Source organism: Pelodiscus sinensis, chromosome 2 (assembly GCF_052426305.1).
Source record: "Pelodiscus sinensis isolate ZL-2025 chromosome 2, ASM5242630v1, whole genome shotgun sequence".
Classification (NCBI taxonomy): Eukaryota; Metazoa; Chordata; order Testudines; family Trionychidae; genus Pelodiscus; species Pelodiscus sinensis.
The window spans coordinates 191,731,068-191,745,235 of NC_143053.1; positions in this window are offsets into that span (position 1 = coordinate 191,731,068).

Sequence of the window (14,168 nt, forward strand, 5' to 3'; positions counted from 1 at the left end):
TCCAGATACCTTGTTAACTCACCTGGATGCAAAGGAAATGAGAATGGCTCTGTAGAGACAGAGGATCTGAATTTGGATTGACATGGTCAGTTCCCTGCTTTGCCATAGATTTGTGTGTAACCTTAGACAAGTTAGTTAGGCCCAGATCCTCGGGAACATTCAGTCTCCTAATTTTTACTAAAATCAAATAAATACCTTTTGGGGAGCTGGGTCTCAATTTCTTTGTGTCTTAGGCCAGGTCTACACTTACCGGGAGTTCAGTGCTATGGTGACCGATACCCTGGGGGTTGATTTAGTGAAGACCCACTAAACTGACCACTAATTGCTCTCTCGTCAACTCTGGTTCTCCCATTGACTCCACACAGTGGAGACCCCACTGCAACTCCAACTAAGGTGCATCAAAGTCAGCTATGCTAGTCACGTAGCTGGAGTTGCGTACCTTAGTTGACATTGCCCCCTAGTGTAGACCTGCCCTCAATTCCAAAGTGGGGTTAATAGTACTTCCTTCCCTCCACAGTGGAGTCTTAGGGTACGTCCAGACTACCGCATTTTGTCGACGGAAGTTTTGTCGACAGATACTGTCGACAAAACTTCCATCGACAAAGAGCGTCCAGACACATTGAGTTCTGTCGACAAAGCAAGCTGCTTTGTCGACAGAACTCCGTAGTCTGGACGCAATGTTACATGCAATAACACCTTCTGTCGACAGAGTTCTGTCGACAGAAGGTGTTATGCCTCGTAAAATGAGGTTTACAGCGTCGACAAAACTGCTGAGTTCTGTCGACGTTATGTCGACAGAACTTAGTGGTAGTGTAGACGCTGGTATAGTTTTGTCGAAAAAGTCCACTTTTGTCGACAAAACTAGGTAGTCTAGACACACCCTTAAATATCCAAGTGTTTCCCTTCATGCTCATACATGTTAACAAAGCAATGATCATCCCTTAGCAGAGCTTTGCTAATGAATTAGACTTCCAAGACTCAGCGTTTTAAATGTAAATGCCTTTTTTCCCCTCAAAGCCCCTAATTTACATTTCCCTCTGGTAAGGACAACTCTGTAATGGGAATAGTAAGAGCCTCATTTCTTTGGGTAAGTCTTCATTGCCTGCTGGATTGATGGGCAGCGATCAATCCAGCAGGAGTCACTTTATCATGTCTCTGAGTGCTGTCCCATTGACTCTGGTACTCCACCAGAACAAAAAGCATAGGTTGAGTCACTGGGAAAGTGTCAGCTGTCAACTTACCGTGAGGAAGCTACTTTCTTCACAAAGTTGAAATTGTATAGTTTAGATTGATGGCCTGTGGTGGTGTAAACTAGGCATTTGGATCTTGTAACCACACTTCTATGCTGGTAGATCACTTTTTGAAGACAAGTTGCCTCTGTAACTATCCATTCTTCTATCCTAATAATCCAGCAGGCTAGAGTTAATTGAGCTTGGTGATGTTATGCAGAAAGCACATTATGGGCCAGATCGACAGGGCATCTTAGTGTACAGATCCAGCGAGGGTCAATTTATCATGCTTAGAATAGATGTGTCAAATCATCTGGCGATTGCTTGCCTGTCGATTCCAGGGCTCCGCATCAGTAAGAAGTGCAAGGTGATTCAACAGGAGAGCGCCTCCAGTCAATACATACAGTGAATACATTGCGGTAAGTAGATCTAAGTATGTCAACTTGAGCTACATTATTCACGTAGCGGAAGTGGCATCATTTAGATCAATCTCCTACATTAGTGTAGACCAGTGCTGCGTCCTAGCACCTAGCTGCGTCCTAGCACCTGAAAAAGCTGTGCTTGTTGCGAGGAAGAAAAGCTTCTCAAGGTAGTTTAAATCAGTATTTGCTTCCTCCTACTCTCTTTCATAGTGGAAACTGAAATAGAAAGAATATGGAACATTGTAATCAGCATCAAATGTGAAACACATTCTCCAATCCCAATCAGCTTTTTTTAATGGATTTGTTGTGAATTGTTCTCATTTCAAATGCCCCCATTCAAGGTAAATAATACTCTGCACACTAAGATAATCTTGTTACTGGGGATTATTCATTGCCTCTCTTATTTGGTTCATTACAGCTCAAGATTTTTGGCCTTTGTGAAATATCCTCTATGTAATATATAACATAATTAAAGCACAAGTCCCTTTTCATGTGCTGACCGTTGAAGGTGCCAGATGAATGCTTCGTTGCCCAAAGCTCTTTGTGGGTGAAATTTACATAGCTCGGTGTTCTTGCTCTCTGCAGGTGGTGTGTGGCACAGATGTGGAGGCAAAACCATGCTGTGCTGACTCCTGTGAGCATAGTTTGGATTAGCACTGAGGTGGGCAAGATTTTGTAGTGGATGGAGCACTGAATTGGACCTCAGAAGGTCTAAGGTAAAGTCCTAACTCAGCCAGGCACTCCTTGTGTGACCTTGAGCAAGTCATTCCATTACAATATACCCTCAAAGTTATGGACACCAGCGGTATAAATGGGCCAGTCAACCACACACTTCATTTGGAACTGAAAGTACACAATCAGGCAGCAGCAGAGACAAAAAAAGCAAATATAGTACAGTACTCTGTTAAATGTAAACTACTAAAAAAATAAAGGGAAAGAAACTGTCTCTGTGCTTGATCTATTGAAGTTTTCTTCTGCACAGCCAAGTTTCAAAGCTGTATTCAGTCAATGGTCAGTTGTAAACTTTTGAAAGAACAACCATAATGTTTTGTTCAGAGTGACAAGCAACCTTCATTCACAGTGTTTGTAATGAGGGTTCTATTGTAAATCAGTGCCTCAGTTCCTCATCTGTAAAATGGAGATAATGCTTCCCTACCTCCTGGGGCACTGATGATCGTGAGGTTCTCGGATACTACAGTGATGAGGGCCATGTATGTACCTAGAAAGGTAACCTCAGCCCCTCCCTACTCGTTGAATAGAATATTGGAAGCACTAGTTCTGCTTAGACCACATAGATACCCTTTGTGCAGCTATTCTGCCTGAAGAGCCTACACATAGTCTCTCTGCATGGTGCAGAAGATCCTCCTGCTGGCGGCCAGGCTCAACACATGTGAACATCACCCTTTGTGTAGAATGTATTGAGCGAAGTGCCAGATAAGCTTCAGAGTCTGATTGCATTGTTTCAATGAATAGCCGGGGGAGGGGGGTTAAAAATGGGTTCTTTCATTAGATTCTTCAGACCTAATTTACAGCAACACACCAAAGCTTTTATACTTTGGTCCCTGTGTCTCCTGTTCCAAATGAATCAATTTTCCTGATTAAATAATGTCACTCAAAGATCAGGGCCTGATTCACCATGGTGTTAGCTGTGACGGATTCAGTTGCAGGGGCCCGCTTTTATCACTTGCAGTGCTGAAATACTACTGCCCTCATGGGCACCCCTCAACTATGTCCTGCTGAGCCAGGCCCTCAGACCTCCTCCAGCACTGACACGGACACTGAGATCAGATCAGCACTGGGGAGGCTCAGCTAAAGGGACTTGACTCAGTACCCAAATGCACAGCCTCAGTGGGACCTGAACCTCAGATAACTCTGTATAAAGTTTTGTGCAGGATACGTTTATGTTCTTTGCCCTCTTTCTCAGGCTAACGAGAGAGATGCGAAGCTGTTTCCCTGCCCCTGTGTAACAGTTATTTACACTGGGCTTATTAATAAAAATAAATGATTTTATTGAGTGTAAAGGGTATGATTTAAATGTCATAAGAGCTAGCACACAGCACAATGTAGGTTATTGTAGAAAATAGAACACACAAGCTAAGCTTACTACATGAAGAAACTGGCTACATGTAATATCTCACCCTCACAGTTGTTCTAATAAGCTTCTTTTACAGACAAGAAAGCCTTCCAGTCTGGGCTCAGTCCTTCTCTCCATTTAGTCTTAGATGTTTCCAGCAGTCATGCTGGGTCTGCTAACTGGGGAGAACTGACCACCTGGATTACCTCAGCCCTCACCTTTAAATAGAAGTTGCATACGGTGGGAGTCCATCATTTCAGTTTGACCCCCTCCTGGCTACTCATGGAGCAAGACATGGTTTAAGATGGATTCCAGTATCATGTAACATGGTCACATGTCTCTGAAAGGCCTCTGTCTCCATATTTCATGGGCTGACCCAAACATCTGCAGGAAGGCTAAGTTTTGTTGTTGTTTTGCTAGTGGGCCATTATAGCCCTGAAGTACCATTAATGATCCTCCTGAAGCATGACTGCATTAATAACACAAGTTTATACTCCATATTCCTAACTTGATCTACAAAGATGATACATGTACACAAATGCAAAACTCATATTCAGTAGATTATAACTTTTTCAGTTATATCTTCCATGAAGTATTCTGCATAAAGCAGTTATGTCATATTCATAGTCATAAACAAATTTTCATAAAGCATAAGGAATGCCCCGTCACTTAGCAAGACCACTAGACTATTATGATGAAACAAATCCTAATTCTAGGCCTAGCTTTTTGTGTATAACTTGTGTCTAAATAATGTCTGGAGCACACTGGCTGGATAGTAAGAGTAAATGTGACTGCAGCACATATGTATGTGCTACATTCTTCATGCATACACATCCCAATATGCCCAAGCAGGAAACATGTGTCAGTTAAAATAATGACAGTTGGTAATTGGAGTCTTCGCTCTTCATTCTGCTGTACTCGTTGAATGGTCTTTGGAGGGTCAAAGTAAAAGCTGAACATAGAAGTAACCGGATATTTTGTTTGTGGCTTCCTGAAGCATTTGCTTTACAAGCTCATACAAATGCTTAGGAAAGAATGTTTATAATGGGAGTGAGAGGATCAAAATGAGCCTGTCTTGATTTGACATATGTCTATAGACTACACACTGATCTTAGAATAGGTTCATGCATCCTCTCATTCATCAAGTCAGATAAACTTTTGTCATTGACATTAGGTCAGACAAGTATTATCTACCCAGTGCTGGACTGCAGCCTTCATGTTTCATGTAGGAAGGCACTGTGTCATACTGGCCAATGCTAAATACAGTTGTTGAAATACTTAGGGGAATAATGAAGGGAGAGATTGTGGAGCTGTTTTTCATTGCTTATCTCTCAGAGGGGTTTGTGCATTCCATTATGTCCACTGAAATCAAAGATGGATTTAGTATAATTGTTGTGAATTAATGAGATTAAAAGGATCCCAAAAAGAGCAAAAATATATGAGTAAAATGCATATGCGAGAAAAATACATGGGCTACTTATACACCATATGCAGCTCATGGTAGGAATCTAGCAATCCAAAATGCATCAATGACTGATGTTTGTCTTGTAAAATATTCAGCATACATATGGGTGTTAGAATAAATAGCCCTCGGGGATGGCTGAATACTTTCAGACCAAAGAAAGGACCCAAACATCCCCTAAAGCCAAGATAAACCTGAACCAACCTTTCTAGAAGTTTGTACGAGTTCTGCACTGAATTTCATTGTTTCACTTCATTAGCCTCTGCAGCTGTGAGCATGTGCCCTGCAGCAGTGAGCCCCTCAGCAGGGGTGGACTAAGGGGGGCACTAGCCAGGTAGCTGCCCGGGGCGCCAATCTATGGGGGGCACCTGATGGCAGCTGTAAGGGGCGTCGCACACCCAGCCATGCGGTGCCCCTTAGAGATGCCATCAGATGCTGCATGCCCGGGGCCGGGGGCCATGCGGCACCTCGGGGGGCGGAGTCGTGCATGCGCCATGTGCCCAGGAGCAGAGCCGCGCATGTGTCACACGCCCGCTGCCCGGGGCACAGGAATGTCTTGAGCTGGCCCTGCCTCTCAGCCATGTGTAACAGACTTGGGCTAGAGGGGTTTGCAATGTGAAAATTGCTACATAGACAGAACTTAGAAGTTGCATTGAGTTGAAGCTCAAACTTGGAAGCCCATCCCCATCTCTAGGCTTCAGAACCCAAGCTACATAGGTATTTAGAGCACTAGTATGAGCCCTGCTAACCCAAGTCTGTCAGCCTAGGCTGGGAGGCTTGTGTCCCTTTGCTGTGTAGACATACCCTGTGTTTCCTGGTCTCATCCAAAGACTGAACTGCTGTTAAATAATGAAAGAGACTGATCTCTCCTTAAGCTGCTTCCTTCCTGACATAAGCTAAATTGACACAAGGCTCTTGAACTGAACCAAGAATTCCCCACAAGGGGTTGCAGTAATTTAACTAAATCCCTCTCTAAACCAGTTTTGTTAAATCAGTTCAGTCTTTATCGCATGTAGACTAGGAGTAACGTTTTCAGATGTGCCTATGTAACTGGGGAGTCTAAGCCTCAGCGAAAGTTAGCGGAACTCCCCAAACTCCTTCATCATTTAAAACATGACTGGGGATGGTACCAGCATAACTGTGTTCAGAGGGGAGGAGAATAAAGGTGGTTCCTTAGCTGATACTATTATTCGCAAAATAGCATGAGTGCAAAAGAATCAGAAAGGGCCTCTCATCAGCCCTTTCCTGAAGATGCAGTCAATAATAACTTATGGATGAAAGACAAGCATAAGTCTGAAGGATATGCCTGTGAGGGTCTCTGAGGAGGCTGTGCTCGAAAAGACTGGGAGGCAGCCTTATATGGCTTTACCAGTGATACAAATCTGGTGATTTTGATTACCTCCAATGTGCTTGGCCTGACAGAATGGCTGGCCTTATCACATATTCACAGCAGGACCAACCACCATCCATCATTCCTGACGGGTATCTGCCTAACATACTTTTAAAAATGTCCAGTGATGAAGATTCCACAACCTCTCTAGGCAATTTATTCCAAAGCTTAACCACCCTGACAGTTCAGAAGTTTTTCCTAACGTCCAACCTACCCTCCTCTGCTGCAATTTAAGCCCATTGCTTCTTGTCCCATCATGAGAGGTTAAGGAGAATAATTTTTCTCCCTCTTCCTTGTAAAACCCTTTTAGGTACTTTAGCTGTTATCATGTCCCTTCTCAGTTTTCTCTTTTTCAAACTAACCAAACCCAGTTCTTTCAGTCTTCCCTCATAGGTCATATTGTCTAGACCTTGAATCATTCTTGTTGCTTTTCTCTGGATTTCTCCACATCTTTCATGAAATGTGGTGCCCAGAACTAGATCCAATACTCCAGTTGAGACCTTTTCAGCACAGAGTACAGGGGAAGAATATTTATTGTGTCTTGCTTACAACACTTCTGTTAATACATCCCAGAATCATGTTTGAGGTTTTGTTTTGGTTGGTTGGTTGGTTTGTTTTTTTGTGGATTTTTTTTTTTTTTTTTTTTGCAATAGTGTCATACTATTGACTCATATTTAGCTGGTGGTTCACTGTGATCCCTACATCCCTTTCTGCAAGACTTCTTCCTAGGCAGTCATTTCCCATTTTGTATGTGTGAAGCTAAATGTTCCTCCCTAAAGGAAGTATTTTGCAGTTGTCGTTATTGAACTTCATCTTATTCACCACAGAACATTTCTCCAGTTTGTCCAGCTCATTATCTCCAAAGCACTTGCAACCCTTCCCAGCTTGGTATCATCTGCAAACTTTATAAACGTACTTTCTATGCCATTATCTAAATTATTAATTACGATATTAAAAAGAAGTAAAAAGAAAAACGGATCCCTCAGAAGCTGACTTGTTATTCCCTTCCAGTATGACTAAACCATTAATAACTACTCTCTGAGAAGGGATATTCAACCAGTTATGCACCCACCTTATATTAGCAGTTATAGTGTTCAGTCTTTTGGGGGAGAGGGGTTTAAGCATGACATGTTAAAGACTATGGAGGAGTTTGTGAACAGAGGACATTGCAAAATACAACTCCAGCTCTCTAAATGTTGTGGTGATGAGAATAAAAATATTGGCAGGAGTCATGCAGACTTCCTTGTGGCTGCTAAGCAGGATGTGCTGCTCTGGTTGGTTTGAGGAAGTCGCTAGATCCGGATCCTTGTGCCATCAGCTAGGAATCTTGCCCTTTTGGCGTGCCCATGTAGACAGGACAAACCTTACAATTTTCCCTGTGGCTGGGCAAGTGTCTTAGGCCAGTGTGTGAAGGAGTATACTACTCCTTTACAGCAGGGGTCTCCAAACTTTTCTGCCCGAGGGCCGCATTAACTATCAAACAGCAGTTCGGGGGCCGACTACACACTTCAGGTCCAAATAAAAACCAATCAAAAAATGGATGTTGTTTTTAATGATTTATTTAATATTATTTTATTCAGTTATTATTTAATAACACATTGATACACTAGACATGAACACCTGTATTAGTGTGAATGGTGAAATTGTTTCCTGGATGCCAAAATAGCAGACATTTCTGGCTTTAGAAATCACTGTTTGAAATTGGGGGTGGTTCAATATGTTCAGCCTAAGACACTCACACTTGAAGAGATGTGATCGCTCTCCTATCATGCAGGGAATGAGGTGACAATTTGTAACATAGCCTCATGGAACAAGGGGCATGCATTTTAATGGGAAAAGCTGGTTTGAAAGCAGACACGTTATCACTGTGCCACAGCAACCAGACCGCCTCCTGCAATGGGCACCAGCTCCTCAGCCCCGCCCCCGGAGAAGTAGCCCCTCGCTCCTAGCCCCTGAGAAACCACCGTCGGGTTTCCTCCCCTCCGTCCAGCCTCCCGCGATCCTCTGCCGCCAGGTCTGATCCGGAGCCCGCCTTCGAGACCCCCCTTTTCGCCCGCCCGGCCAAGCGGCACGCGGAGCCGTCCCTGACCTGGGCTACCTGCTGTCCCGTGCGCGCGCTGGGGCCTCGCGCAGCCGCCTGCGAATCCGTTTCTCCCGCTGACACCAATGCTCGGACTCAAGCGCCTCAGGGATAATCTCGCCGGCACGCGGAAGAAGGCGGGGCCAGACAAAAAGGTCTCCACGGGCCGGATGAGAGAGCCTCGCGGGCCGTAGTTTGGAGACCCCTGCTTTACAGGATAGGCTGCAACCTACTGCTGGGAGAGCCTAGTAGTAATCAAGGAGGTTCTGCCCCACCCTAGGACTGAGCTATACATGCAGCAAGAGGAAGCTTAACAAAAAAGAAGGGGTAGAAACTATGTAGGCTTCAGGGGGTGATGGTTGTTTTCTGTCAGGCTCTAGGAGAGGGTGCTAATTGGAGGCTTTGTTTGTGGACTTTGGGAACGGAACCAAGGCTCTGAGAGGAGAGCTTTATGAACTGTTTATTTGAACCAGTCCTGACCTCAAGGCTTGTTTAAAAAGGACATGCTTTTGTGTTAGCATGAACTGGCTTCTTCTTCCACCCTCCCAAGTTGTTAAAGTGAATGTATTACCATCCCAACCAGGAGAATTTAAGATGGGCCACACCTACAGCACCACACCAGGCAGCAAAGAAGTGTGCACAGGTTGTCCATACGTTTACACAAGCAAATAAATAGCTACATATGTAATAAGTACCACCGGCTATTTGTGTATGAACATAGGTGAGATGTAACTGTACATACACATGTAAGCACACACTTTTATGCTCTTCCTCCCCCCCCCCCACACATGTAAAAAAGCTAGGGTTTGGGGCCTTGTGTGCACATGAACTTTTATACAAGTTGAGTGTGTCACACAAAAGAGCACAAATACCGGTCCTAATAAATACAGACATCCCAGGCAAACATGTTTACTATTCAGGCTTAAATGATATGGAACATCTAACCATCTATACCACCACAATAGGATCTGTTGTAGCAGATGGAATGATTGCAGAAGAAGCGTCCCAAGGAAAGGCTCTAGGGTATGGTTATAGAAGCCTGTTCAACAGGTTGAGTCTACATTCAAGTTGGTAAAGTACTTGAGGAACACACCACATGAGGAACACACCATAAGTTTGCACCCTTATTATTCCCTTGTGAAGTAGGTCTAAAGATGTCTGCAGCAGAGTCTCTTAGTGCAGAGGCAGTGTATGTTGATAGAATGGGGTTTTTCTGCCAGTGCAGGAACATACAGCAGATCACTGAAGATTGTGCAGCAGTACCAGCAGACTGGGTGCTCATCGTTTGTACTGCATAGTGAGTAGATGCAGGCCCACTGACGGGAAAGAGGGGGCAGTTGCCCTGAGGCCCACTGATTTAAAGAGGCCTCCCAGCCACTGCCACAGCACGGGCAAAGGCCTGAGCCCCAGACCCTTTAAATCACCACCAGAGCCCGAGGCAGCATGGGTCACACAGCGCAGAAAGGCTGGTTGGGGGAGGCTAGCCCCATCCACCCAAGGCCCCGCCCACAGGGGTCCAGAGACACCCATCCACCCACCTTGCCCAGGGCCCAGCAAAGTCTGTCAATCACCCTTTATAGATACGAATGTACGTGCTTTCCTATTGTAATGTTCCTCCTTTTATGCATACAATGTAGCATCTAGTCTGCCTAACAGGAGGTTTTAATTTTGGATCGCCTACACATGCATTACTAGCCTATGAAATATTCTAGAAACTAGCTTTTTAATTCAATGACAAGTCAATAGTACTGTTAGAGATGGCAATTCACAACTTCATATTATAAATAGCAAATGCGCTAAAAGACATGGCCTAACCAGAATTAGCGAAGACAAAGTCCACAAATAAGTCCTTGCCCCCACATTGAAGAGCATGTTACAACTCTTACCAACCACATCATCAGCAATATGACAATCCCATTTGACTCTGATCACATCAACTTCTCCATTGGACTGCATGTAACATCAGATGTAGAGAGTCTCTATTGAAGATAGCAGATTGTTGGTGAAGAACAAATGGGGAGATCTGTGATGAGACATGTAGCTTCTTCAGATCTGTCAAGAAATCTGGCCTCAAAACATTTGCTGACATTGCTAAGAAACCAAATTTAAGTCTGGTAAGGGAGAAACTATCATAGCAGCTATAAATCCAGAAATTGCTTTCTTCAGAGACCTGTCCTCAACAGGATGCAGAGATAATGTTTCAATGACAACTGTTCTTAGTCACCCAATAGGACCTTGTCTCTATATGCCTCTTCCATGCTGATAGAACAATTAGAACAGATAAAGCTGAATTAAGGCATTAGCTGGAAACTCAATCTAAAAAACAAACAATGAGCTAAGAGCATGCAACAAAAAACCCATAATGTAGATGACAGATGCCATAGCTGTCATACCAATGTGGTTAGAGATGAATTCCACACATTGGATGAACTGTCTGCTGTGTATTTGAGGCAGATCCTAAAAAGATTTGACTCATCTAATTCTGCAATCAAAGTCTGTGACAGATATAACAATAGTAACACTACGAAAACTTCAGAAAGGGAGGGCCGGACAGGATCAAAGGTTGGATACAAAAAATACCAGCTGATAGGTGCCTTGTGCCTCCATGGAAAGTTTCTTAAATATGGCATCCAATGAGAAATCACTTGTAAAACTTAACTATGAATATATGGGTCAAAATGCTCCCAACACAAACACATTCCTCCTTGCTGGAGACTTTTCCAGTGGTGACGTAGCAAAGTCAATCACAGCAGAGATATTGAAGAAGCCCAAGGCTTTCATAACACTCCAGAGGAAGCAGACACAAGGATGCTTCTGCATGCTGTGTGATCTGTACATACTTATTACTAGTTTATTACTAGATTGTTGAGATGCTCTGAGGTCACAAAGCAATCCAACTTTATGTCTTTAAATGATACATGGAGTCAACTTACAGAAACAAATGCTGATATTTCAGAGTAGCTATTTTAATGAGTTGTCATTATTTGAACATTTTTCTATGGTAATGGCCACGCTTGACATCTCCACATGGTACCTCCTCTTGAAATAGAACCTAACAAGCTTTCAAATAATATATGTCCATGTGTAGAGAAAGAAAGCACCTTGTTGACTAAATCAATGCTGGCTGCCTGTCTCTTCCCTGAAGCACCTGCCAACAGTCAGAGAGATCTGATTGCTCTGTGTTCACATAGAAGGATTCTCAGTGGGGAGGGGGGTTACATTACAGACTCACTGTCCTCCGCCTAAACTTTTTCCATTCTTTCCCCCCTGCTCCTGTGCTCCCTTCCATGCCTTGGGACTAGACTCCAGGCATGCGGCATAAATCTGGCTGCCAACCCCTCACCATACAAAAGCCTACAGGCACAGCAAGAAACAGATGAGCAGCTGGAAGCAATTATTCTGGGAATTTGGTATCTGAGCTGAATGATAAATGCATCTGGGTGGTTTGAATTATTTCATTGTAAGCAGAGCTCTACCACTCCTGCTCTGTACCACTCTCTCTGCTATGCATGTTTACTCTCTCCAGTCTGGGATAATTGCTGCTCTTTGTGATGTTTGTGATTTTAATTTTTTATCAGTGCTACTGCTTCCCCCCTCAGCTTCACCCCCTGCTTTATGATTATTTGGTTATTCTCATTTGTCCTGACAGTTCTATAAATTCATGCTTCATTATCTTTGCCCCTAGAGCTGCACTTTAATCCCTCTTGTCTAATGTCTTTGCCTCAAAGCCTGATAATCTGTTTATTTTTCCTAATAGCTTTCCTTTTGGGCTGAGAGACAGCAGAAAATGTCTCTGCTACCATAAATTGGCCCAGCTGATGGCATTCCTTGTGGCAGAGTGCCCCCTTGTGAAGATATCTGACATCATATCTTGTTTATCCAGCTGTAAAGAAAGTTTTTAAAATAGAAGGTGGATGTGTGCTAGTTCCCTTGCATGGAAGCACTGTTCCCTCTAATTTTTTCCATCCATGTGCAGAATAAACTTTATGCGCACTGAGGCCAGTATAAAAACATGCTACTGACTGTGAGCACTCTACTAATCAGCTGGGTGGCATGTGAATCTCTCCTGGCTGTCCACCCAAGTGTTCGGCCTTTAGGGAACACTGCATGGAAGTGAGGCTTTCAAGAGAATTGTATTTAAAGATTAGTAGAGAACAAAATATCACAATCAACATTTTAAGGTTTAGAACTTCAATCCAGCCATTACCTTTGTACACGCAACTTTACACATACTTCTCAAGCACTAGCACCTGCCCACACCGTGGATGGATTCTAATATTGTCTCCTTGGCAAAAGGGTTGTAGCTGTGCACAGTTTATCTGGGGAAAGTAGCTTTTGCACCTGTGAATTATAGTTAGTGCTCAAAACATGTTATGCAGAGAGCATTTGGCCCCAACAGAGGAAACAAAGTTTACCCTTTTCAGTGGCTCACTAAGACCCTAACATTGACATTTTCTAAGTATTTGGTTCAGACTGTGTCTGTAGTGATATTTTAAAACAGAACTACTCAACATGTAGCCCCATGGCAGCTTGGGTTTATGTGGGGCTCATGCAGCCCGCGGGTGGGAGCCAAAACAAAAAAGTAGCCAACATGATGGTCTCCTGTTGATCTGCGTTTTAGTAGTTAAATTCCTGGACTGTCATTGCTCATTAAAAGTGCTGTCATATGGGTGGAAATCGGGTAAATATTGCATTTTATTAATATCAGCAGAACTAACTTAAATGGAGCAAGCGTGTTGTGTAGTCTTGCCTTAATCTTTGTATTCATGCCAGTCAGTGTGAAAAGAAGCTATTTGCATGTACATGCAACCACACTTAAGTTGTGGCCCTTGGCATGTGCTGTGAGTATCACTGTGGCCCCCAGGTTTTCCAAAATTGAATAGCCCTGTTCTAAAGCTTCCTGCTTTTTCCTCTAAAGATTCCTGCACATCAGACTGACTGAGAATTTGAGTTATGTAACCTGTGACTTCAGTTCAGGAATCCTGTGTAAAACAGGTTCTTTCTAGCTCTTTATTTTGAGTCTTTTATCCCTTGGAAACTAGAATTTGAGCATTGAGACAGTTATATAACTCTAAACTCATCTTCTGGACAAGCAAGGATCTCAAAGGACTATGTCCAGGGTAATACAAAATTGTCTGGGATTCCAAAACCATCATTATATTGTTCCTGTTCATTCCAAGGCACTGAGGAGAAGATGGAGTTAGAAAAATTACAAAACAAGTATAATTTTTTTAATGCTGTGCTTAATTATGACTTTCTTCATGTAAGAAACAGTATTACCCCTGTAATACACTGTATAAAATGTACTATCACAGATCCTATTAGCATAATAAATAGATTAAACTGATGGTCTCACTAGCACCATTCAGTGCTCATTTACACTCCTTAAGGGAAATAAATCTAGTCGCTAATCAGCTTGATTACATTTTTTTATTCTAGGTGCTTTTGTAGCAATTTGCATCTCAACAGCACCTTCCATGCAAGAACTCAAAGTACTTTACAAATGTTATT